Here is a 25,562-nt window from a genome sequence, read left to right on the forward strand (position 1 = left end):
GAAGAAGAGGTGTCAGTGGGCAACAGCTCCACCACCACAACCGTCAATTGCTGAACATCTGAGAGAGGCCAAAAATACAATCTTAAATCCAACCAATTCAAGCTTTGGGTGGGGTTAGTCTGATCTGAGCTGACTCCTGTGGTTTTGATTTGGGATCATATCTGATTTTGGATCCTTCTAAACTGGAATGAACTATTTTCAATTTCTGGTTTGGATGTGACTAAAATATCATGAAATTTTAGCCCAAGATGGTGGAAATCATGTAAGGATAGCTAATCTTATTTCCACCCATGTACTGAGATATGGTCTAGATGAAATTACTATAAGATGGGGGCATAAATGGTTGAAAAACTCTACTCAAAGAGTAATTATCAATTGCTCACTGTCATACTAGGAGGAGTTGCCAGCACTTTGGAGGACAGGATTAGAATTCAAAATGGCCTTGATAAATAGGTGAATTGTCTGAAATCAAGATGAAATTCAATAAAGACAAGTGCAAAGTACTTCACTTAGGAAGGAAAAATCAAATGCACAACTACAAAATAAGGAATATCTGGCTAAGCAGCAGTAGTGCTGAAAAGGATCTGTGGGTTAGAGTAGCTCACAAATTAAATATGAACCAACAATGTGAGGCAGTTGTAAAAAACACTAATGTCATTCTGGGGTGTATTAGCAGGAGTGTTGCATGTAAGACAAAGGTGGTAATTGTCTGGCTTTACTTGGCACTGGTGAGGCCTCAGCTGGAGTAGTGTGTCCCATTCTGGGCACCACACTTCAAGAAAGATGTGGACAAACTGAAGAGAGTCCAGAGAAGAGCAACAAAAATGGTAAAAGGCTTAGAAAACCTGACCTATGGCTAAAGGGTTAAAAAAATGGGTATGTTTAATCTTGAGAAAAGACTGAGGGGGAACTTGATAACATTCTTAAAATATCTTAAGGGCTGTTGTAAAGAGCACAGTGATCTCCACGCCCATGTCCACTGAAGACAGGACAAGATGTAATCAGTTTAAATCTGCAGCAAAGGAAAATTAAGTATGAGATTAGGTAGGGTTACCATTCGTCCGGATTTACCCGGACATGTCCTCCTTTTCGCGCTAAAAATAGCGTCCGGGGGGAATTTGTAAAGCACTCACAATGTCCGGGATTTCCCCCTCCCCCGGCAGAGCGAGCGGCTGGGAGGGCTGCAGAAAAATCCCGGGCTGGACTCCTGAGCAGCTGTAGAGGAGCCGGAGCCGCCCTGCATTCTGAGTTGGCCTCTCCTGCAACCCGGTCCGGCAGCACTGTGCAGGGCCAGGGACCGGGTTTTGTTGTGCAGGGCCAGGGACCGGGTTTTGTTGTGCTGGGAAGCGCAGCCACGTGTCCGGCTCGGCTGCACAGAGCCCAACACCCTGTTCTGAGCAGCAGGGTAAGGGGGCCAGGGAGGTTCTGGAGGGGGCAGTCAAGAAACGGGGGGGGGCTTTTGGGAGGGTGGAGAAAGTTTTGGGCAGTCAGGGTACAGGTAGGGGGTAGGGTCCTGGGGGGCAGTTGGGGGGGGTCTTAGGAGGGGGCAGTTAGGGGACAAGGAACAGGGAGGCTTAGGGGTGGGGTTCTGGAGGGCAGTTAGGAGCAGGGGTCCCAGGAAGGGGCAGTCAGGGGACAAGGAGCAGGGGGGTGGGGAGCTGGGAGTTCTGGGGGGGGGCTGTCAGGGGGCAGGAGTGGGGAGAGGGATCGGAGCAGTCAGGGGACAGGGAGCAGAGAGGTTTAGATGGGTTGGGAGTTCTGGGGGGGGGCTGTCAGGGGGCAGGAGTGCGGAGAGGGATCGAAGCAGTCAGGGGACAGGGAGCAGAGGGGTTTAGATGGGTTGGGAGTTCGGGGGGGGGCTGTCAGGGGGTGGGGAGTGGTTGGATGGGGCGTGGGAGTCCCAGGGGTCTGTCTGGGGGTGGGGGTGTGGATAAGGGTTGGGGCAGTCAGGGGTCAAGAGGCAGGGAGGCTTAGATAGGGAGTGGAGTCCTGGGGGGCAGTTAGGGGCAGGGGTCCCAGGAGGGGGCAGTCAGGGGACAAGGAACGGGGGGAGGGTTGGGGGTTCTGGGGGGGGCGGGAAGTGGGAGGGGCAGGGGCGGGGCTAGGGCGGGGCTCCTCCCGTCCTCTTTTTTGCTTGCTGAAATATGGTAACCCTAGATTAGGAAAATCTTTCTAACAACCAGGGTAGTCAAGCTCTGAAATAGACTTCCAAGAGAGGTTGCAAACCCCATCACTGCAGGTTTTTAAGAACAGAGTAGACAAACATCTTTCAGGGATGGATATACGTGGTCCTGCCTTAGCACTGGGAGATGGATGAGATGACCTCTTGAGGTCCCATCCAGCCCTACATTTCTGTGATGTCATTTCCACCATTTTTGACTGAAATTTGGTGAGGACATCTTTCAAGCTTTCTATGTAAACTATCCCAAACCCTTGTCCTGATCCAGCCTGTCACCCTTATTATTAATTTCCAGTACTGTCCACAACATTCTAGAATCTAGTCCCATTCCAGACAGAAAAGAAGGTACAATCACATCCTTGAGATGCTCACATCAAAGCCTGAACACAATCCAGATGCAGATCTAAATACTGCCTCCTCAGCCCACCTCCAGTGACAATGAAACCTCACAGGAGCTACCCATTACGGGGTGGGAGTGTAAAGAAGAAGACATCTGATGCATCCCCCTAGCAGAACTGAAGACCAGAACCATCAAATAAGAAATCAAACTGATTGCCTATTTATATAAAAATCTGTTCAAACAATCTGTCTATAACCATTTTCAGTTATTCCACCAAATACTTAAAAGCTTTAGACATTTAGTCAAATACCCAAGTGAAATGGATATTTGATCATATGACTAAGTAGTTTGATGGAATAACTGTAAAACAATCTTTTAAAAAAAATTGGGGAGTGGCTGATAAGGAATAATAGGGAATATTGGCACCATTCTCCATGAGCACCTTTAATTTATTGTAGGAAGGAGCTACTTCACAGAATACCATTAGTATTAGATTTCAGGAAAACTAATTTGGGGAAATTTAAAAAATCTTATCATGTGAGAGTCAAAGTGAGGAGTTAATAAAACCCACCAGTGTGGAAGGAATCTGGGGAGTCTTTAAAGGACACTGTCGATAAGGTGCAACAGACTGAAAAAGAAAAATGCAAGGAGCAAGAAGTGGCCAATATGGTTTCACAGAGAGATGTCTCAAACATGGGAAGTTTTAGATAGGAAAAGGAAAGTAAGGAGGGAACCAAACAACAATATGCAGAGACTTTTTTAATTTATAAGGGGAAAGGTAGCTAATAATTATATTAAGGTCGCACTTTATATTAAGGTTCTGATTTATAAATGGTTTATAAAGTGTTAATAAATTATTAGTACATGATATAAATGTGTTACAGAGCTGAGTAATGTATTAGAGATGGTTATAAACACATCTGCAGAAGGCATTATTGCTGATTATAAGACAAAATTATAAGAAATCTTTTGACCAGTTGAATAGTATAACAATCGATAACAATTGATTAACCATTTATTAAAAGATCTATTAATCCTTTACATACCATTTATGAATGGAACCTTAATATAAAGTCTGACCAACAATAAAAATAATACTTTGCCCTTATATAATGCCTTCTATGTGAGGATTTCTATAAGGGTCTGAGCACCAATAAATTAGTACTCATGATACTCTTGTGAGATAGGGAAATTTATTACCCTCATTTTACAGAGAAAGGGAATTTGAAGAGGAGAGAGAGAAGGTGAATTGGCTATTGTCATGCTGGAAATCCAAGACAAAGTAGGCATAGCCTCCCTCTCCAAACTCTCAGTTCCAGGCGTTAGCCATATTCTTCTACAGTAACGATGAAATAATCCAGGTGACTAGTGGGCTTGCCATTAGTTGTCACAGAGGATTAATGCCTTGACCTGTTTGCAACGGGAGACATATTACACAGAGAAAGAGAGAAAGCCATCATCAGAAATACCCTCTTGATATTTCTGCAGTGCTACATCATCCAACCTCTTTCAGATCAGATCCTGATCACCCAGTTGAGCTAACAGTTCCACAAAATGGGAAACAACAGCCTAGGATAGAATTTAAATTAATCTATTTACTAGATTCTCTCATTTTGATAATTATATGACCGTATATATGATGATGATGAATTGAAAAATAATAACAGGAAATGATAGCCAGACAGGGACTTGTAATAGAGCTACTTTTTAATCTATCATGCTTACATGTAATTTCTACCACACAGTGTTTTATGAGCTTGTTAGCAGTCTAGCAGGGCTTGCAGAATATGGCAGGCGGAACTGCAGTAGCTACACGCTCCCTTAAGACCAATGTGTGTCAGTTACTGTTGCCACATCAAGCAGCACATGTCCTGTGTCTAGATGATTGGCGGAGTGTGGGATGACTCAGAGTATGATCTCCCCACCCCCCACTCCTCCACACACAGACACACTTTTAGGGAGAGAGACTGAGTTTTTAATTGCCAAGTAGAAATTTCATCATGTAATAAAGAGGGAGATGTTTGCCTAGAAATGTATTCGAGTGTTGCCCTTGAACTGCTATTGTTATGACTCGGTTGACAGATTCTGCCAGTTTTTGCTTAAATGAACAGAAGAAAAACCCTGTATATATCAGCCCATTAGCACTTGAGCATTGCCTTTAGGGATTCCCCCCATTCCTGATGATGCATGTGTCATCTGCAGCCAAGCTCCGAACAGGCTGGGGCTGAATACTCACCCTGCCTGTGTCCTACTACTGTCTACCAGGTAGATGAGGGGATACCCCTTAGTTCCTCCTGTCATAACTATAAAGGGAAGGGTAACAGCTGTCCTGTGTGCAGTACTATAAAATCCCTCCTGGCCAGAGACTCCAAAATCCTTTTCCCTGTAAAGGGTTAAGAAGCTCAGGTAACCTGTCTGGCATCTGACCAAAGGACCAATAAGGGGACAAGATACTTTCAAATCTTTGGGGGGGAGGGCTTTTGTTTGTGTTCTTTGTTGGGGAGTGTGTTCCCTCTCGGGACTGAGAGGGACCAGACATCAATCCAGGTTCTCCACATCTTTCTAAACAAGTCTCTCCTATTTCAAACTTGTAAGTAAATAGCCAGGCAAGGCGTGTTAGTTTTCATTTGTTTTCTCAACTTGTAAATGTACCTTTTACTAGAGTGTTTATCTTTGTTTGCTGTACTTTGAACCTGAGACTAGAGGGGAGTCCTCTGAGCTCTTTAAGTTTGATTACCCTGTAAGGTTAATTTCTATACTGATTTTACAGAGATGATTTTTACCTTTTTCTTTAATTAAAAGCCTTCTTTTTAAGAACCTGATTGATTTTTCCTTGTTTTAGATCCAAGGGGGTTGGATCTGTATTCACCAGGAGTGGGAGGGAGGAAGGAGGGGAATGGTTAATTTCTCCTTGTTTTAGATCCAAGGGGGTTGGATCTGTATTCACCAGGAGTTGGTGGGAGGAAGGAGGGGGGAATGGTTAATTTCTCCTTGTTTTAAGATCCAAGGGGTTTGGATCTGTATTCACCAGGGAATTGGTGAAAGGTTTCTCAAGGCTTCCCAGGGAGGGAATGGTGGCAGCGGGACCAGAGCTAAGCTGGTAGTTAAGCTTAGAAGTTTTCATGCAGGCCCCTACATTTGTACCCTAAAGTTCAAAGTGGGGATACAGCCTTGACACCTGCCAGTAAATCAAAGATGTGGTGTAAGGCTCTGAAATAGTGGGTCCATTCAACCAGTCATCTCAAAGAATCAGTTACTATGGTAACCATTCTTTTTTTCAATTTGTCTGTCTGTAAAAAGTATTATTTTTATTTCATTACTGTATCTTTGAAAATCACTTTTGAGCCTCTCACCTCAGGATCACCAGTTCACACCCAGCCCAGGTTGGTAGAGACCAAAATTATTGCTATCTTGATGCCTTTTTGATGGCCAATGTGAATATAGTTGGTCTCAGTTCAATATGTAGTGACAGGTGTCCACATTCTGAAAAATACTAGTACATTTAGCACTGATTGGCACCCTTATTGGCAGAAGAAATTGGCCAAAAATTTAATGGATGTGAGGAATGTCCACTACTCTCTCACCAGCTAAGGTAACTCCTTGTGGAAAAGGGCAAATGTGAAAGCATCAATATTTTCTGCCTATGCTGTTCCTGTCTGGTGAGTAAAGAGATGCTCTCAGTCTCTAGGGCTTTCAATTTGGCACATCTCAGGGGAGATTTTCATTTCTAGCCTCATTTTTGCAGACACACTTTTGCAGCTGCAATTCATTGTGTCACATCTGAACACCTGCAATCATCTCTGGCTTCAAAAATTCACCCCGAAAAATGGAGACTGGGTCAGGCCTTAATGAAAATCAGGCCCTTTTTGAGCAGAGCAATAATAAACTATTTTAGAAGAAGTTTAGTAAAAACAAAAGCCATACTAGTGCAATACTGTTAACTGGTAAGCATTAGAGACCGAGGAAGAGACAGCAGTAATCTCTGTGTATTGCATTTTACAGGTTTTGTACAGGGCTTTTCTTTTCTTTCTCTTTGTTGAAAAATCCCTCCATTTCTTCTTATGCCTGACAAACAGCTATAACCATGTTAAATCATTTATTTGTGATACAGGAAAGGGTTTTATTTATGCCTCTGAAGTTAGTTGAAAGTCTTCGAAACATGAAATTTATAACAAGTTCAAAATAGGTGAATTACACTCCAAGTAAGTGTTGGCAGCTCTTTATCTTTTCCTTGTTTTCCATATTTAATTCCACCCTTGAAGTGTGGAATATGCATCATTTCCCCCTCATCTCTCTCTGGTTCACATCAAGTGAAGTGTTTTGAATTAATTATGTTAAATTATTAATAGCCCATGATTTGAAAACATTACAGGATTTGAGTAATGTTGTATCAGGCACCGTATGATAATTCTGTGGTTTTCATACAGTGGAGAACACTTCCACTTGATAGGTAAAAATGAGGGCTGTATTCCAGAAGCACTGAACTCAGTTTGTTGTGAAACTGCGGTGACTAGAAGTCATTAAAGCCTGTTTTACATTTGAAGAAAATCTCATCTTCAAACCTGAGAAGAAAAAAGACAACCCTTTTGCAAGTGATTCAGAGAGACTGAGATTGACCAGACCCCTTCGCAATTCTGGGCATGCTCCATTTCTTCTCCTGTTTATTTCCCCAACACTGACTTCTATCCTTGAATTATAATGACCCTCCTTCCAGTATGAGCAGTATGGACATGGCTTTCTTTAGAACTCCAAATCACTTCTCCAAGTACTAGCCAGAGGGGGTTGTTTGAGTGTGATGAGAGGCACTCCCTTGCCCAGCTTTCTCAACACCCAGTGGCCCCCAAATGTGAGCAGAGTATCGTTTTGCTGATGACCATAATAGGTTTTCTAGAAATAATACAAGTTCCTACAGAGCATTTAATTAAAATTAGTCCTTATACTGTGTACTGAAATGGAAGGTGTAATATCCCAACTTTTTCCATTTATGCTGTTGTTTCACAGTGTCACAGGTGTTCTTGTTGTAATCAGGACACAAACTGGCAGAACAGAAGCAATCTGCTCTGTAGTTTCCTCTGTTTCAAGTTCTCATAGTCTTGTAATTAGATCGAGTGAATGCAGCTCCTCAGCGGTAACTCGGCACACTGTGATACACTTTGGAGTGAGTCATAGCACTGGAACAAAGGTCTTAGCTCAGGGTGCCAAAGTGCTTACTGTCGGCGCAATACTGCAGTTCATTTATTATTATCCCTCTTGCTTAATTAATTCCATTTAATGGCAGCAGAATTTTGTTGACACTCTTTAACAAAGGTTTTAACTGGAATAGTTTTATTAGCTTGTTTACTTCAGAATGGCTTGCCACCTTTGATTAAACTCCATGTGGATTTATAACTATGTCCTCCCCATGTTTCTGTGACCTTTAAGGCACATCTGATAAAAAATAAAAGGTCATGGATTCCAAAAGGATCGGTTCTAATAATAATGTTAGGCAGGTTCCCCTTAAAGTGTATTTTTTCCTTTTTATTTTTTTCCCTGCGGTTTCAAATGAGGATGAAAATTAACATGAATAAAATGAATGGTTTAATTTTGCAGAAGAAAGAAGAGGGTTTACAGTGCTCCACTAGGGAAAAGGGCTTTTGTCTTTGTTGATGACCTAAACATGCCTGCCAAGGAGAAATATGGTGCCCGGCCTCCCATTGAACTGCTGCAGCAATGGATTGACCATGGCTACTGGTCTGACAGGTGCAATAAATATTAATTAGTGTGCTTGGCTACAGAGGAGTAATGATATACACTGCTTCTCTGAAGCGTTAAATTGTGGTGTTAGTCTTTTATAATTCCTCATCTTCTCAGTCACAACAGGAAAACATTTTGAGTTACACGATTCCCTGTATAGGAAAAGGAATAAAGGTTTATATGTTGCAGTGAATAACAGCAAACACAATGCAAGCCTTAGCTGAGAGTGCCACAACAAGCATTTTCATGTTTTTAAGAAAACACCATTAGTACTTAAGCTGGTACAAAACTGTTTCAAATAAATTTTTATTTCTCGGTTGTTAAGGACTGCAACTAAAACATTTGTCTTTCAATTAATGATTTTATTTAAGGTTAAAATGTAGTTGAAAACACTTCTATTTTGTACCCAGTGTTTAGAGGAGCAGTGTAAAATAGAGCTATGCATTTTTTTTACATGATTTGGTTGAATATTGTTATAGGAAAGACTTCAGCATCTTACTGGTTTATGTCTATTACATTTTAGTGAGGAAAAGTTATGTAGTTTAAGCGCAAGCCTAGCAAATGTATTAATATTTTTTAAAATCTAGTAATGGAAGAACACAAAACAGTCATGGAGACTCTATTAAGTGCTCTAATGTTAGTCGAAAGGAGCAATGCTTTATACAGAGAGATTTTTAATAGCTTTTTTTTAATGGTTTAAATATATACATCTGAAGTTGAACAAAACGACTACTATTTACTAGGACAAAGGAGCATTAATTAAAAATTGGTATTTTCTGAATCATTCTTTATCATAGATAACACATATTTAAAGCTTCTCTAGGAACTAATTTGTCAGAATATCATTACATGTTTTCACTTATTGAAGATCTTGTTTTCTAATGAAATGTTTGAAGTTTTATTGCAACTTTATTTGGCAGTCTTTGCCTGTGTGCTCTTTGCACACCCTAAAATAGAAAGGCCTGAAACTTGGTGTGGTATCTGAGCCTGGCAGGGAACTTCTGCCCTTCCTCCTCTCCTCAGTGCAGGCACACAAATGGTTTAAATCTTCTCATCTGCTTTTCTGTGATACAACTGCAAAAAATAAAGAAGCAACATGATAGTAATTCAGGTGATTTCAAAATGTGCTGTTTTCTCCAAGCTATAGAATACATGCCCAAATTGAAATTGAACTGCCGTTTGCCACATCAGTAGAAGTGGTGCAGTATTTGATATAGATGAGGTACTGAACTTTGAAAATAGTGACTGAGCATATACGTTAAAGACTTATAAAAATCTCTTCTCTCCCCTTCCCCTCCACTGTTTCTAATGAATACGGCAGAAGTCCCATTTACTTCAGTCGGAAAATGACACTTTAGCTGTGAGCAACATTCTTGTTACCTGCTGTACAAGCTATAAGCAGGAATTTTGGGAGAGGCAGATATGAGGCATTAGGCACCTGGCATGCAGTAAGAGGCTGGTTCTTTTTTTTCCCTTTTTCTTCTTCTTCTTCCTTATGACAGTCCATAACAAGCAAATATTTGCTGATACTGTCTGACAACATAGCCACAGGAGTAAGCAGCTGAGGTATTGCTAGTATCTTCTCACTGCCCAAGAAGGCCATGGTTTTCTAAGGTGGTCAAAATATTGTTGGCAAAGCCATTAAGAATGCTTGATGGGAGAGATCTGCTGGCGCAAGGCCCTGTACTTCATCAGATCCCAACCTCTTCTATCAGCCCAGTTTCAGTAGCTTTTCGGTCTCCTAATGTCAACTTCCTGACTTCAGAACAAAGAATGTCTGCACTAGGAACTCTGTCATTTGAACATCATGCACAATACACAAAGACAAGCTGGTATTCAATCTTCAGAGTTTATCTCAAAGGTGAATACAGAATTCCATAACTCCCAGGGATTGTTATTTCCTTCTGCTTGCCTAAATCCTGTACTGAGAAGGAAAGGTTCTACCATGAACTGACACCAGGAAGGCAGCCTGAGTCTACTTGGAGAGGACTAAGCTGTCTCAGAAGGTCCTTCAGCCTTCTTTTTTCTTTTTCTTCTTCTTCGATGCAGCAGACAAAAGATGCCAAGTCTACTATTGCTAAATAGCTCTGTCATTGCAATGCAGAATTCCAACTAAGTGAAAGGTTTACCACGAGTAGCACTGCCCTACTGCCTACCCCAGAATCAAGGCATACTCTACAAGATCAATGGCCATCTTGTGTGCTGAAAAGGCCTCCTCACCTGTGGATGAAATATGTAAAGCAGTAACATGATCATTCAGTCACCCTTTATGTTACATTATAAGCTGGATATGTCAATTTCCTCTGATTTGGAAGGAGAATCATCCATATCTAGTAAAGGTCTGACTTTAGAAAGTATATTTAAAATATATTCGTCATTGACTGGTAACTTGTAAGCATGTTTATCTTGTCAGTCCTTTATTTTTTATAGTGTTTTCCCCCCTCCCTAAACTGCATATTGACCTCATTGTTCCCTGTAGCGAAACCTGGAGACAGAAAAAAATGTCCTACTTGTTAGTTTCTATTGTTCTGCAAAGACTTATCACAAATCTCGGGTTACTGATGGGCACCTCCTGCTGGTTAGGTACTGCAAATTCCACAGTGTAGCCTGGTCTGCATAAATAGGGGTCTCCATGATACTAACTTGAGCCAAATTGTCTGTCTGTATTTGAAGAGGGTGGGGCCTCTGGGCTTCTACTCCCTCAAATCCTTTCTGTGTAGTCCCAGATTTAATAACCTCAGACGAGATAGACAGTAATGATGCCAAATGCTTACCAGTTCACCTTGGGGCTTGCCGAACCTATTCTGCCTGGCCAGTGTACCAGAGGTGTACTGCCTCCTCATAGGCATGGGGAATCAGTGACTGATCTTCTTGAGAGCAGTTTCCCTGAAGCTTTCCATGAGTTTCTCTTGGGATCTGTGGAACTACTGTGCTGTCTCCCAGAACTGCCCAGCCATTGGAACTTCCTGCCTTTAAACCCTTATTCCACCCTTGACATAATTGACAGGCCCAGAAGGCAGATCCAGCCATGCCCACAGCAGCTCTTTAACCTCTTTGCCAACTGGTGCAGGATTTATACACCCTGCCACAAAAGTGTTCTCCAATCCAACCCACCGTCTTGATTTTTGTGCATGAATCTCCCTAAAAATCATAAACTCTTAGAAACAAAATGTTCATATTGTTTGTATTATCATTTGGAATTTCACCCATTTTGTTTTTATTTAAGTAATCATGAGAACTTTAGAGCCAGGACCCCAATCTGCACATGCTTCTCTAAGTTGCTTTTCCATTTCCCTGGTCCTCAGGCCTAAGGGCGGCTCCCAATTTCAGCCGCTACAATAGTCCTTTAAGGATTCTTGTGCTGGTCTACGACTGCTGGAGTGCATAGTGCTTTTGCTCGACTTCTTCCTGCTCCCAGCCTGGCCAGGGAACACCCCCAATACCTGGGGCAAGGGGAGAAGCAGATGGTGTATTTCCATCTATGCCAGCCTTATTCCACCTAAAGTTTCCTCAAGGAAATACCTAACTGCCATGTTAGAATGGCTCTATCCCCTGTGCTGCCAGAGCAGTGCAAAGGGGCTACAGCCAGTATCTGGCCCTTGGAATATATCCATCTAGCAGGAAGCTGAAGGAGAGGGTCGTTTGGTCGTGCTCCCCTGACGGAGTGCTCTGATCCATCTGCCTCCACAGCATGAGGAAGGCTGCACCCTCTAGAGAGGATTGTGAATGATCTCTGTATGAGAGAAATTAACAAGCACAGCTAACTTTTCTAGCGATCAAGCTGTTATGACTTTTAATTCCCTTTTTGTCATCTGTTTAAAATCCATTGAGAATCCACAAGGTGCACTTCTATTTGTTTCTCTAGGTTTATTTGTTTGTGTCTGTATTTAACACATTTACAATGTCTATTGTGGGTAGGTCTCCTAAATATGCTAATGAACGCTTTGAAGAGCACACAAAAGCCATGCAAAAGCTGGGAGTGGGAGGGGGAACTAAAAGTACTCTTATGAGGGAACAGAGATCTTCATTTGGAACCAGGAAGTCTCACGTGCTATAATTAAATGCACTGCCAACATAACACAGGTGTACACCACACGAATAGTTGAATAAATCTGATTATGAGAGGTATCATCATGCTTCTGTGTTAGCAGTGCATTCATCCTGAAGTTCATTTGTGCACCTGTTATATACTTGGGTCTCTGTATTCTAGCAAGTTTAAAGATATTTAAGCAGTTGAGCATCTACATCTAGTAGACCATATGTTACAGCGAGGCTATGAGATGGGAAGAGAAAGATGTCAAGATGTGCTCAACGGAGGTAAAGAGCTAAATATTCTGGGAAGCACAGAAATAGACTTGAGTTGTGTCGATGATAAGGAAAAAATACTGCCTAGATGCAGGCAGAATGAGGTGAGTAATTTTTCAATATCCATGAGAAATGAGGAACTCCCAAAACATCTCTGTTTTTTTAACACTAGAAATTAATTTCTTTTAACAAACATCTCTACAGGAGCATATGCACTTGTATGTTCAAAGATTTATTTACAGGCGTCATTCCTGAGGAAAGGATCTATCAAAAAGCTGCATGTTAAATGCCCTCCTGAACACAATCAAGCTTGTCTTCAGTTTGATTTCTTCAATTAACCAGTCCCCCAGGGTCCAGGTCACTGAGAGCAGACTGTCCTCAACTCTTTAAACCTGGGTCTCTTCATTTCCATGGTCCCAGTGAAACATTATAATCTTGGAAGGAGGTGGCGGTCCCTGATATAGTCCAACCCCAATCTCTAAAGGGCTTTTATTGAATATGACCTAGATTTTGATTTCTGATCCAAAAGCAGTGGAGTTTGCAAAACAAAGGTAAAGATGTGTTCACCTTGGCCTTTGCTGCTTATGAGGCTGGTTGGGGCTGCATGCCACACCAATTGCAGCCCTTTTTGAAATGGGCATATTCAACTCTAGGTAGAGTGTATTGTGGTGGCTCTGACCTGGAGAAGACATAAAGATGGGTCACAGTCCTCATCTGAGAGGAGAAGTTTCCTTCCTCACCATTCTGGCAATCTGCATCCAGGAATCCAGCATGATCACACAACACTGACAACCTCATCATAGACAAAGGACTGGATTTTTGCAAGTTCTTCAAAGTATTTTCTCCTTCCTACAAACATTACTTGCGTCTTTCCTGGGTTTAGCTTGAGCCAACTGTTCTTCATCCATCAGCTTCCTTCTTCCAGGCATAGAACACTTTCATGATGGCTCTATCAGAGAAAAAGGAGATCTACAGTAAAGAGTACTCTGCATGTAGGTGGCAAATGATGAATCTGTGGTTTCTTATGATTATTCATGTAGATATTAAAAAGGAGGGGAGAGAGAATTGAGCTACGTGGAAGGAAATCCACATCATAGTGGCCATAGTGTCAAGGAGCGGATAGTCTGGTGGCACCTTAAAGACTAACAGATTTATTTGGGCATAAGTTTTCCTGGGTAAAAACCCCAAAAGAAGTGGGGGGTTTTACCCAGGAAAGCTTATGCCCAAATAAATCTGTTAGTCTTTAAGGTACCACCGGACTCATCGTTGTTTTTGTGGATACAGACGGCTACTCCTCTGATATAAGCTGATCACAGCTTTCTGGGATCTGTATCATAGGAACGGGAAGATATAGCTGAGTGCTACCATATTTACTCTTATTCACTCGGATCATGTCCAAAATTAGCATCTTGTTGGTCACTTGTTCTATATCACATTTTAAAAAATGACGGGCTTCAGTGCCCTCCTCTCCAGAATCGTGTATCCTGGGGTCATTGAACTTTGAGGAATCTGACAGAGATGCTAACCCAACTTTTGCTGCTGGCTGCTCAATTACTTGTAAGAGACTGAAAAATCCTGACTTTCCCTCCACATGTGGGACTCAGTGCAACAGGCATGGAACTTTGCCACTCTGCACAGCTGTATTGTGAGAAGACATATATGTTTGCACACACCTGGTGTTATTTTGCTAATTATTTAAATAAACAAAAAACATTATGTAAATGGGAAAACCTAGGGGAAAATTGATGAATTTACACTCCTCTACTTACCTATTCATGTCTTTGTCATTTCTCTCTCTTTCTTTTCCTTCCCTACATATTTAAATAGTATGTTACCATTATAATTTCTTTTTTGAAGAATGAAAAACTTCTTGTTGTATTTTGTCAGTTTTATGCATAAAATTGTGTAAAATTCTACAGCTATATATATATCTACATGTCATCAGCACTGTATGACGAAAAAAGTCAGAGACTGTTATATCTTGACTCAGAAGCAAAGGAGATAAATGCAGGGGGAGCTGATTTAAACACAGCTGTCTGCTGTGGTGACTTTATTGTTCTGGCAACAAACAGGAGCAAATGGAAGTGAGGCTCTGCACTGAGTACAGAGTGTCCAACCATTTAAAGGGGCAGGACATCACACAGATCACTGCTGAATTTGACCTGGAGACTTCCCTCCCAAAGAGTCAAAATTCCATCCAGTGCAAAGCAAGTGCTTTGGAGCAGGAATAACTTGCTCTGGGAGCATTGCAGGGCTTGTGGCTTCCTTGTGGGGTTAGTGGGAGGTGGGGCAGATTGAAGAGAGACAAATAAATCCTCCTTACACATACACACACACACACTGAAAATCAAAGTTGGTGAAGCACTAAAATATTCTGGCAGCACATAAGACTGCATAACACACTACATCATTTATTATTTCTTCACACAGTAGAACTAATCATGAGATTATAAAGTTAAATTTATGTATATCATATTTTGAAAACTACCAGAGCCAGCTGTGTGGGCTGTTTATACTTGATCTATTAATGAAAGATCCCACTTGGCAGGCACAAAATCAAAAAAGAAGAATATGTTGCAAGCCTTTCTTTATGCTGATTTTTGGGAAAGTATTTAGCAGTTTCCTTTAATTTTCAGAGGTTTAATTTTTCATTTTATCCTCCATCGTCTAACATATTGTTTTAGAAGATTGAGGAAGAAAAAGTTAGGTTTGTATAATTCCCCAGCGCTGTGGGATTCTTCCTTATAAAGGACAGTTTGAGTTGCACAAGGGACGAGGAGGGGAAAATTAAGGTCCTGCCCTGGCCATTCCATAATTCAGAATGTATTTGGCTGAATTGATTTCTACCTCACAATTGCACTAGTGAACTCTGTGTATTAAATATACAATACATTCAATATATGTCTTGCGAAATGGACTACTACTTTTCTCTTTGGATTCACAAATCAGAGGGATGACATATCTTCCAAAAGATAAGATGCTTCAAGGCTAAGCCACCATCACTCCACTGTCTATTGTTACATTGTGTATACACTACATACAGTATTTTTCCATGTAAAAGGGGAAAACATTGGGTTTCCAGAGTCTTGCTTCTACTTACACAGCATCCATGCTCAAAGGCCTTAAACCACATAATAGCCCTTCTCAAACCCCAGAGAGCTGGTTGAAACTCCCTCCAGACACTCTTACTGGCGAGTCTTCAGTTGGCTAATGCACATTATTCGACTGTTACATGAGTTGCTCCTCCCTCCCAGATGCTGCCTCTAGGGATATGTCTACACTGCAGCTGGGAGCAAGACTCCCAGCCCCGCCAGACCGGGTCATGCTAGTGGGGCTCGAGCTAGCATGCTAGAAATAGCACTAAGGACATTGCTGTATAGGCAGAGGCTCAGGTTAGCCACCCAGAGTCTGAGCATGGGTGGCTAGCCCAAGCCTCTGCCAGTGCAGCAAAGTCCACACTGCTATTTTTAGCGCGCTAGGCTAGCATGAGTCTGTCTTCCTAAACTGAGCGGCTTGCTCCCAGCCGCAGTACATCCTTTGGTGACCATAGCCCCTTCTCCCTAGGGGAATGAGGGATAGAGCTTGGAAACCAAACAGAGATCCCGCTCCTATTTCTCTCTCTTTCTCTTTCAGATCCTACTGTTTTCCAGAGCACTGTGTGCCAGCACTCCTGAAATGTTATATAGTTACTTCTCACCACTTTTAAACATCCCTCCGTCACTGGAAACATTTTAAAACACAGTTTCCTCCAGTTTACAAATGATGGTATGGCATTAACATGCTCTGAGAAACAGGAAAGTATTATTTTTGAAATGGTGTGGTAGGAAGAGACGTCCTAACATTTCAGGAGTACTGCTACTCTTACATTTACATCAGCACTCCTGGAAAATAACACAATTTAATGCACTGTTTCCCTTTTCAACCGGTGAGTCACAAGCAGATCTATAGACTTGTCCTTCCCACAATGATTTTTGTTCTGCCACTGGCTAAATCATGCACCAGTGATAAGGCCCTTACTAGAGCTGCTTGAAATGTTTTTGAAAAATCTTCCTGGCCAAAAATAGACTTTCATCCAAAAGTATTCAGGGGAAAATGTTTTTTTTAATGAATTATTTTGAATTTTTGATTGTTTTGTTTCAAAATTTCATTTTGCTTTGTTTCAAATTGAAAACTGGAAAAATGTCAAATATTCAAACTTCCAAATGTCCATTTCCTGGTCGTTTTCCTTGGGAGTGAAATAATGAAATGAAGAATGTCCAGAGTTTGTTTCCTCCCTCTTACTCCCCCGCTTTTTCCACTCTGTAATTTTTCAGAACTTATTAAGCTCTGTAAAAATTACAGAATGGGAAAAGGAAAAGTGAAACACTGTAACTTTGCCCCTCTGTAACATTTCAAAAGTACAGAAAGTTTTGAAACTCTGGAATGGAAAAAGGAATAAAAAACAAAAATGTATAGAAGGAAAAAGTGACCAAAAAAAGCCAGCCATCAGCTATCATGCATTTTATTGCACTCACTGGTGGAAAAAAGGGAGGAAATCCAAAATCCAAAATAAAAAAAAATCTGTTTTCAAAAAATGAACAAAACAAAAATTTCAGTTTGAATTGAAATGAAAATGTCTATTCATTTCATTCAGAAATTTTTCCATGAAATGTTTCCATTAAAATGTTTCATGGGAAAAACTGGGTGTCTGGACAAACTCTAGCTATTAGGGACCCCCTAGACTGTCACTAAAGAAAATGGTAGAGCGCTGTCATTATGGCCAAGCAGCTAAAGGCTTCACTGCCCCTATCTGGTTGCAGTGACTTACATACCCGCTTAGAGGGGCTATGCAATGGAACTCATTGGTGGCACCATTACCCAGTGCTTTGTTTCAGGTCACAATCTCTCCCCTGCTTTTTCTGTGTCTGAATGGACCTCTGCAGTTTTCTAGTGCTAACAGGAAGCAGTAAAAAATCTGGACCAAGAGAGAGACTGATTTGGTCCATTCACACTTGCTGCTTTTCGGGGTCTCAGACAGTTTCCATGTCCCCCTCCTCCCCATCCCCAAGAGGAAGAGAAGAAACGTTGAGGAGCAGTAGAACTTTCCCATATTGTGATCCATTCTGTACCTTTGTCCACAGCACATTTCAGGTTGAAATTTACCAGATTTGAGTAAAATGAATTTTGAGATCTGAGAGACTGCTGCTGCGAGGGATGGTGGGAATTAACAATGAATGTATCCGTGCACAGAGGGAGAAGAAATAGACAACAAGCCTGGTTGGTAATGCTCTTGTGTCTTGTTGAAATATAATAAAACAAAACAACCCCAATGACAGAAGAGTATTCATTTTTCACAGACAAAAGGAGAGTCACAGAAAGCCTCGATAAATAAAGTAGGACTGAATCTCTACTGTGCTCTGCCTGGGTAACTCTGCTGAAATCAGAGTTGTGAGGGCACAAAAGTGAAGTTACAGAGTGGAGAATCAGGCCGCAACATGTGAACAAAGGAAAAGGGACCTGATCACTTGTGTGTAAATACGCAGTATATATTGAATGTATTGGCTGTTCCTCCCTTCCCCAATCCATACTTGCTCTTTCCCCACACTGCCGAATTGAACATGATGGCCTCTGGAGAATAAATGCTTTCTTGGATGGCTCTTGCGCAGATCACTGCATCTTGCTGTTGCGGGGTTGTTTGTTTGGAAGGAGATGACATACGGAAGCAGCAATTTATTCTTTAAACATTTTTCACTGACTGATAGTTGAGGGATTTGCCTTCTTCCAGTAATTTGAGAATGTAAATTTTAATTTGCTACTCCTTAAATGCTTAACTAAACTCCAAGGACAGTGATTTTAAACTTAAACATTTAGAATGACAATAAGGCTTCTATTTGCCTTAGAAAAGAGCTCTTTCTGACAGCATCAGAGGCTTCAGATGGAGACAGTTACCTATTAATAACAAAGTGAAAAGCTTCCCCTCCACTACCCCCCCTTCATTTGCAGTAAACAGCATAGCCTGTCCTTATTTTGTGGATATGGCTTTATAATGCTTTCTGAGGTGCATTTAGTACCACCAGGATAGCATGGTGTGTTTTATATTAGCTATTAAACAGGACACATGGAGGGGAAGAGGAGGAATTTGTTCAGTTTGGGTAATTACACAAAAAAAGCCCTTTTAAGTTGTTTTTGTTTTAGATGCGGGAAAGATACTGGTGTGATACAAGTCAAGGACACATTCATGGTTGTAGCTATGGCCCCCCCTGGTGGTGAAACACATGAAGTGACTCTGGTTTCTACTGTAATCTCCATAGATAACTTTACTCGTGAAGCTGGAATATGATCTTCACAGCTAGAAGCTGATTGGCATTTTAACCAGGACTTTGACCCATCTCCGAACTGATATTCAAGAGTAAGACCTAGCAACTTTTCTGTTGTGTTCTATTCCAATATTTTCAATGGTGTGCACCATGCCCTCGAGTTAGCACTTGTATCCCATTGAAGTCAGTGGCAGTTGTGCCTCTTCCTATGGGAGGAGAAAACAGTGCATGGCAGTAATGTTCATCAATAAAGTAAAAACTTCTATTTATACATTAAACTAAATGCTCTGTGGTTTTCAGCTATATAAGTCATCAGTCCAATCATCAGTCATTTCCTGTATTTACATACAGGAGTTGCCAGACTGGGTCAGACTCAAAGTCCATTTAGGTTTCAGAGTAGCAGCCGTGTTAGTCTGTATCCGCAAAAAGAACAGGGGTAATTGTGGCACCTTAGAGACTAAGCATAAGCTCTAATAAATTTGTTAGTCTCTAAGGTGCCGCAAGTACTCCTGTTTTTTTTAAAGTCCATTTAGTTCAGTATCCTGTCTCTGACAGTGGCTAGTACCAGGTACTTCAGAGGAAGATGTAAGAACCCCATAGCAGGCGGCTATGCGGAGATGACCCATGCCTGCAGATAGCGGGGGGCAGAGTGAGGCAGTGGCTTCAGCAGATGTTACTGAGCATCATAGGCGTGCGCAGCCCATTTCATTAGGGTGTGCACCCAGGGAGCCCCGCCCTAGCCCCACCCCATCCACTCCCTCCTACTTCCCGCCCCGACTGCCCCCCTCAGAACTCCCAACCCCCCCTGCTCCTTGTCCCCTGACTACCCCCTCCTGGGACCCCTGCCCCTAACTGCCTCCCAGGACCCCACCCCCTATCTAAGCCTCCCTGCTCCTTGTCCCAACTGCCCCCCTAGGACCCTACCTCCTACCTGTCCCCTGACTGCCCTGACCCTTATCCACACCCCCGCCCCGGGACTCCCACGCCTATCCAACCGCTCCCCGCCCCCTGACAGAACCCCCAGAACTCCCGACCCATACTGCCGCCCCTGCTCCCTGCCTTCCCAACCCCTTTCCACACCCCGCCTCCTGACAGCCCCCCCCAGAACTCCCAACTTATCCAATCCTCCCCAGCTCCTTGTCCCCTGACCACCCCCTCCAGAGGCCCCCCCACCCTAACTGTCCCCCCAGGACCCTCCTTGCTTCCTGTCCCCTAACCCCTATCTACCCCGCACCCCCTGACACACCCCGGGACTCCCATGCCCCATCCAACCCCCACCTGCTCCCTGACTGCCCCCTCCAGAGACCCCCCCTGCCCCTAACACCCCCGCCCAGGATCCCACCCCCATCCAACCCATCCTGCTCCCTGTCCCCTGACTCCCCCCACCCCTTATCCAACCCCCCCTAGCCCCGGACCCTTACCATGGCATGAGATGAGGCTCCTAGCCTCCCCGTGGGGCCAAACGCTGCCCCGCGGGAGTGCGCACAGCCCCGGCCCCCAGAGCACTGCACACGCGGCGGCATGGCTCCAGGAGAGGGGGGAGGGTGTCTGCCTCCCCGCAGAGGCGAACACTTCCCCACGGGAACATGCAGCCCTGGACCCCAGAGCGCTGCGTGCATGACTGCAGGGCTCCAGGGGAGGAAGGAACGCAGGAGAGGGGCCGGCAGCTTGCTGCGCTCGGCCGGGCGCTCCAGCCCGGGAGCGCAGATCCCACGACTTGCCGCGCCTGGAGAGGGGGGCCATTTGCCCACCCCTGCATTAGGGTGTGCCCGGGCACACCCGGCACACCCCGTGCGCATGCCTATGCTTAGCATGCTCAGTACAAGGCAAGCAGCAAATCGGGGGCGGGGGAGTGATATGACCCCATTGCCTTTGCAGTTATGGAATATTCTGCACCCACATTAGCGTTCATACTGATCTCTAATAGTTAGACATTGGGATAATCCCTGAAGCACAAAGTTCAATACGCTGTCCAAAATTGACATTAATTATAACAACGCTGGATTTCTACTTATTTAGATGACTCTCCAATCCTTTTTTGAGCTAATAATTTAAATAGTAAAAAAGCACTATTTTATAAATGGTCGAATAAATACTACTTACTAATGTTCAGTCATGAGGAAACAGCAGACTTTGGAGCATGCCCTATATTCAAGAACAGACTTTCTCTCTGGGTCCTTACCTTATGATTTGGGGCAGAAATAAAATTAGCTTATGAGGATGGGAATTTTTGATCGGTTTCTCTGTAACATATTTTCCAGTTACTTTACTAGTCAGAGTTCATTTTCCTTGAGTCAAGTAGCCATTCTCTTATCCTCCTAGAAATGTTGGGAATGACTTAACAAGATGTGAGCTGGCACAAATGGGGAATGGTTGTACATACGTGATAGAACCTGACACTGGGGAAAGGTTTCAACAAGACAAGAGGTAAAGGCAGAGACTGAAATAATGTATGCCTTCAGTAAAAAATAAGGAAGCTAGCCCTGGGTAAGGAATAACTTTATACAGGAGAGAGATGAAGTAGAATGGCATCCGAAGAAGTGAGGTTTTTACCCACGAAAGCTTATGCCCAAATAAATCTGTTAGTCTTTAAGGTGCCACCAGACTCCTTGTTGTTTTTGTAGATACAGACTAACACGGCTATCCCCTGATTCTAGTTAGAGAGACACTGAGGCAGATACAGAGTAAGGAATAACTTTAATAAAGAAGAGAGGCAGTAAGGGGATGTTTTAAGTGGGCCATTCAGGTTGACAGAAGTGTCAAGAATAGACTCAGATGGGAATACAGCTGGTGTACTCTTTTTAGTAAGATCATATGGGGTGAAAAAACCATCTACAAATAGCTCAGCTAAGAGCCCTGGCCAACCCCTCAATACAAGCCGCTAGCACCAGAACCCCACCAAGAAGAGGTATCCAAAGGTGAAAACATGAAATGGTGTTAAATTATCAAATATTGTGTAGTAAAGAATGCCTATGGTTAATTGGAGCAAGTAGATCTTGTTTTTCTTTATTTTACATTATGTGCATTTAGTAGTGGATTCAATTTGTCCTAAGCTCCATCAGTCCAAGGACGCAGAGACTCTCCTGTTTCTATTTCAAATCATTATGTTTGACAACCCAGTAGACTATTTTGTTGCTCTTGCTATCACTAGGCTAGCCTGAGTCATATTCTTTTTCTGTATTTTACATTCAAGATAACACTGTTTTCCAAATACATGGTCCCTAATATATTTAGCTGGCAACAGAGCATCAGGTAAAGTAATTAATATCAAAGAGTTAACAGCCGAGGCTTCCTTGCATTGGAGAACTGCATTAGTTCTGAAATATCAGGTTTGTTATTTACTGAGGATTTCAATGTTCTGTGGAAAGTCTGTTCATCATATTTTTTCAAAAGTCAAGTCCCATCTTTGTAAATATAAGAGTCTATCTCTATTCCCATGTCATAACAGAGCAAAGAGGGCACAACAGCATGTCACTTCCTTGATCCATGTTCCATCAATTTGAATAAAACGGATAAGGTGACTCTAGAAGGGGCACCGTTACCTTCTGAGCACCCCAGTGTGGCGTGTGGCCCTGCTGTGGCCTGCCTCAGACATTTTCGCTTGGACTGGAACCTGGGCTCTAAGACCCACCCCCCCCACACCCTTGTTGGGTTTCAGAGCCTGGGCTCCAGCCCAAGTAGGAATCTCTACACTGCTATTTTTTGCCCCGCAGTGTGAGTGCTACAAGCCTGAGTCACTCAGGCTCTGAGATTCGCTGTCGCGGGGTGGTGGATTTTTTGTGGGTTTTTTTTGCAGTGCAGACATACCTTAAGCAGCCCACACAAGGAGAAGCCAAACACTTAACTTTACAGCTGAATATCTCCCTTTAATAAAGCCTTCTGAAAGGAGCACTTGTACAATGGTTTAAAGGCTCTTAATTCAGAGCCCACATAAAATTTAAAAGTCCCAAAACAAAAGTTTCTAGGCTCCAGCAGCAGCAGCTGCTTCTGTTGTAAGGGCCCAGGCTTCTCCACTGCCTGGATTGCTTTTGCAGTCTTTCTTTTGCTTGTTCAGGGTCTCTCCCAGATCTCCCTAGCAGGAGAGTTTTTGTCTAGTTCAGACTCCCTGAGAGCTTCTCTCTGCAGGAGCTTCCTTTCTGCTCAAGAGCTTTTCCAACTAAGCCTCTCCTAAGGTTAGGCCAAACTATAAACTTACAGCAGTATAACTATGTCACTCAGGGGTGTGAAAAATCCACACCCCTGAGCAACGCAGTTATAATGACCTAACCTCCAGTGTAGACAGCGCTTCTCCCATCAATGTGGAGGTGGATTAACTATGCAGTCAGGAGACCCTCTCCCGTCAGTGTAGTAGCACCATCACTGAAGCACAACAGCGGCACAGCTGCACGCATGAATCTGTGCCGCTGCTGTGTTTTACATGTAATCGTGCCCTAAGTCTTTGATTAGGCTCAGCTGCTGCTTACTTAATTAACTGCCTTTCAGCTACTTAGATAGTTAACTGTCCCCAGGTAAACTTGGGATGGTTCATTCCCTTCAGTGGAGCCAGCCACAGGCAAGCTGAGCGTCTGACTCCCTTAAAGGGTGAGGCTGTAACAGTGATCCACAGATCTCATCAATTTCAAGAAATCTAGCTTAGTTCTTCAGTGGCTTAGGGTTCTTTCCATGGAAATAAATAAATAAAAAAGTCTTCACAAATAGTGGTAGGATAAATCAAAGATTGTAACACTGTGCTTGTATTTCATTTATCATAAGGTTTTATGAAAGATCAAATTCTTCAGTCACATAAGAAACTGAACTGGATCAATATTTCTCCCGTTTGAATTCAATTTGTGCACAGATTCTTTTGTAATTGTATGGCTGCATTAAAGCTGTTACTCCAGTTAGAACAGAATCACATTTTTTGGCTTTTGAGCCTCTCTGAGCTGTACGCAAATCTTTGGGTAGAGGAGCAATGTAGAATGAATACAGTGCTTAGCATTAGATCAATCTCCAGCAACATTATGACATATTTGGCCTGAAACACCTTTCCTTTACACTATTTAAATACCAGAGTAACTCTTTTGATGCCAGTGGATTTACACCAGATTTACACCAGGGTAAATGAGTGAAACTCAGTCTCAATAGAGACAGTAAAATAAATGGTCATATTTTATTAAAAAATACAAAGAAAATGATAAGGCGTGTTTCTGTGTTGTCCCCACTTCGACAGGTAATGGGACCGTCTCGATCAGGAAGTAATTTTGACTTGTACTTCAGTTGTAATACTCTGCTGGCAGGTGTCTTCAGGATCTTAAACAAATTCAGCACACAGTTGTTGCAAAATGAATACAATAAAGCCTACAACATGAAGCTTTGTGATCCACTGATGCCATCCAGCCAAGAGAGGGAGCACTAGTTAATTAACAAAAATCCTATTTCCAGAGCTACCTATGTTTCTGCAGGTACACAGTCAAGGAAGTGGCTATAGGAAAGCTATACTGGCCTTTGAAGTGGTACAAAATACAAACTGGTGAAGAATCATTTGCAAGCTTGTGAGTAGATTTTTCAAAAAAAAATGCAGAGTAGAAAATAAAAATGATATACATTAAGACAAAAGAAGACTCCCATGGTAGAATCCACTTTCAAGGTTCAGCTGCTGTTCATAAGCAAGCAGATCCCCTTGAGTCAGTTGCAACCTTGTGATTCAGTCTGGGGCCATCTGTTACCCTATTTATTAGAGCTGGTCAAAAACAGTTCTTTGCTAATAATTTTGGTTGTGAATTTTGGCAGTTTTTCAATGAATAGTTATTTGCAAATATTAATTTCCCCCCATTATCTCACCAGCCACACTCTTTATCTGAATGATTATATGACAGCAACAAGAAGCTTGAATCTCATAACAAAATCTTTGCAAGCTTTTGTGTTTTCTTCTAACAAATGCATCTTTTATTGTTTCAGGGGAGTGTTTTTTGGCAGGAGCTTCAACTCAAGGATTCATTTGCCTTTCATACTTAGTAGAAGTCGAACTTTACTTGACTGTTTGCACCTTAAAACATACATCAGGTTAATTCTTTCCTTGTTTATGAAAGGAAGATGAAAAATTACAACCAATGAACTTTTTAATTTGCTACAGTGGTAATGGTCTGCATTACCAAGTGGGAGACCTGCCTTGATTCCCGATCCGAGTCTGTGGCACTCTGAGGGTCTGAATCTGGAACCCTCGATTAAATAACATGTCTCTCCATGAGTAGTTCCACTGAAATCAGTGGGGGTACTTGCAGACAATGGCCCCAATACTGGAAGGAAAACTATGGGGGCAGACCCCATTCACTTAAGCAGGGTGCTGTATGAGCACACGCCTCCAGCTGCATGATTCCCATGCAGGATGGGGGCCTAAGACACTACTCGATCTAAGTAAGAAAGGCAGAATCAGGCCCTAGTAGGGCCTCGGACTGTGGCAGAAGCCCATCCCTAAGGAAGGCCCATTGGGGGCGGGGGCGGATTTGTCATCCCTCAGTAGAGATTCCCTCCAGCTGGTTAAAGAGGCATATGAATGGCTTCCCTGGTGTGTCCTGTCTACTATTTCCTGGCTAGAAACCTGGTAGAGATTTAAAGGGGAGGGGAATATATAAAATGACCAAAAAAATGGGGTGGTGGATGATCAAGCTCCTGTGGCCTGTCAAGAAATATTGAGAGAAATTAAAAGCTTTAAGTTAAGGCATTCAATATT

This window comes from Malaclemys terrapin, chromosome 1, assembly GCF_027887155.1.
Source record: "Malaclemys terrapin pileata isolate rMalTer1 chromosome 1, rMalTer1.hap1, whole genome shotgun sequence".
Lineage (NCBI taxonomy): Eukaryota > Metazoa > Chordata > Testudines > Emydidae > Malaclemys > Malaclemys terrapin.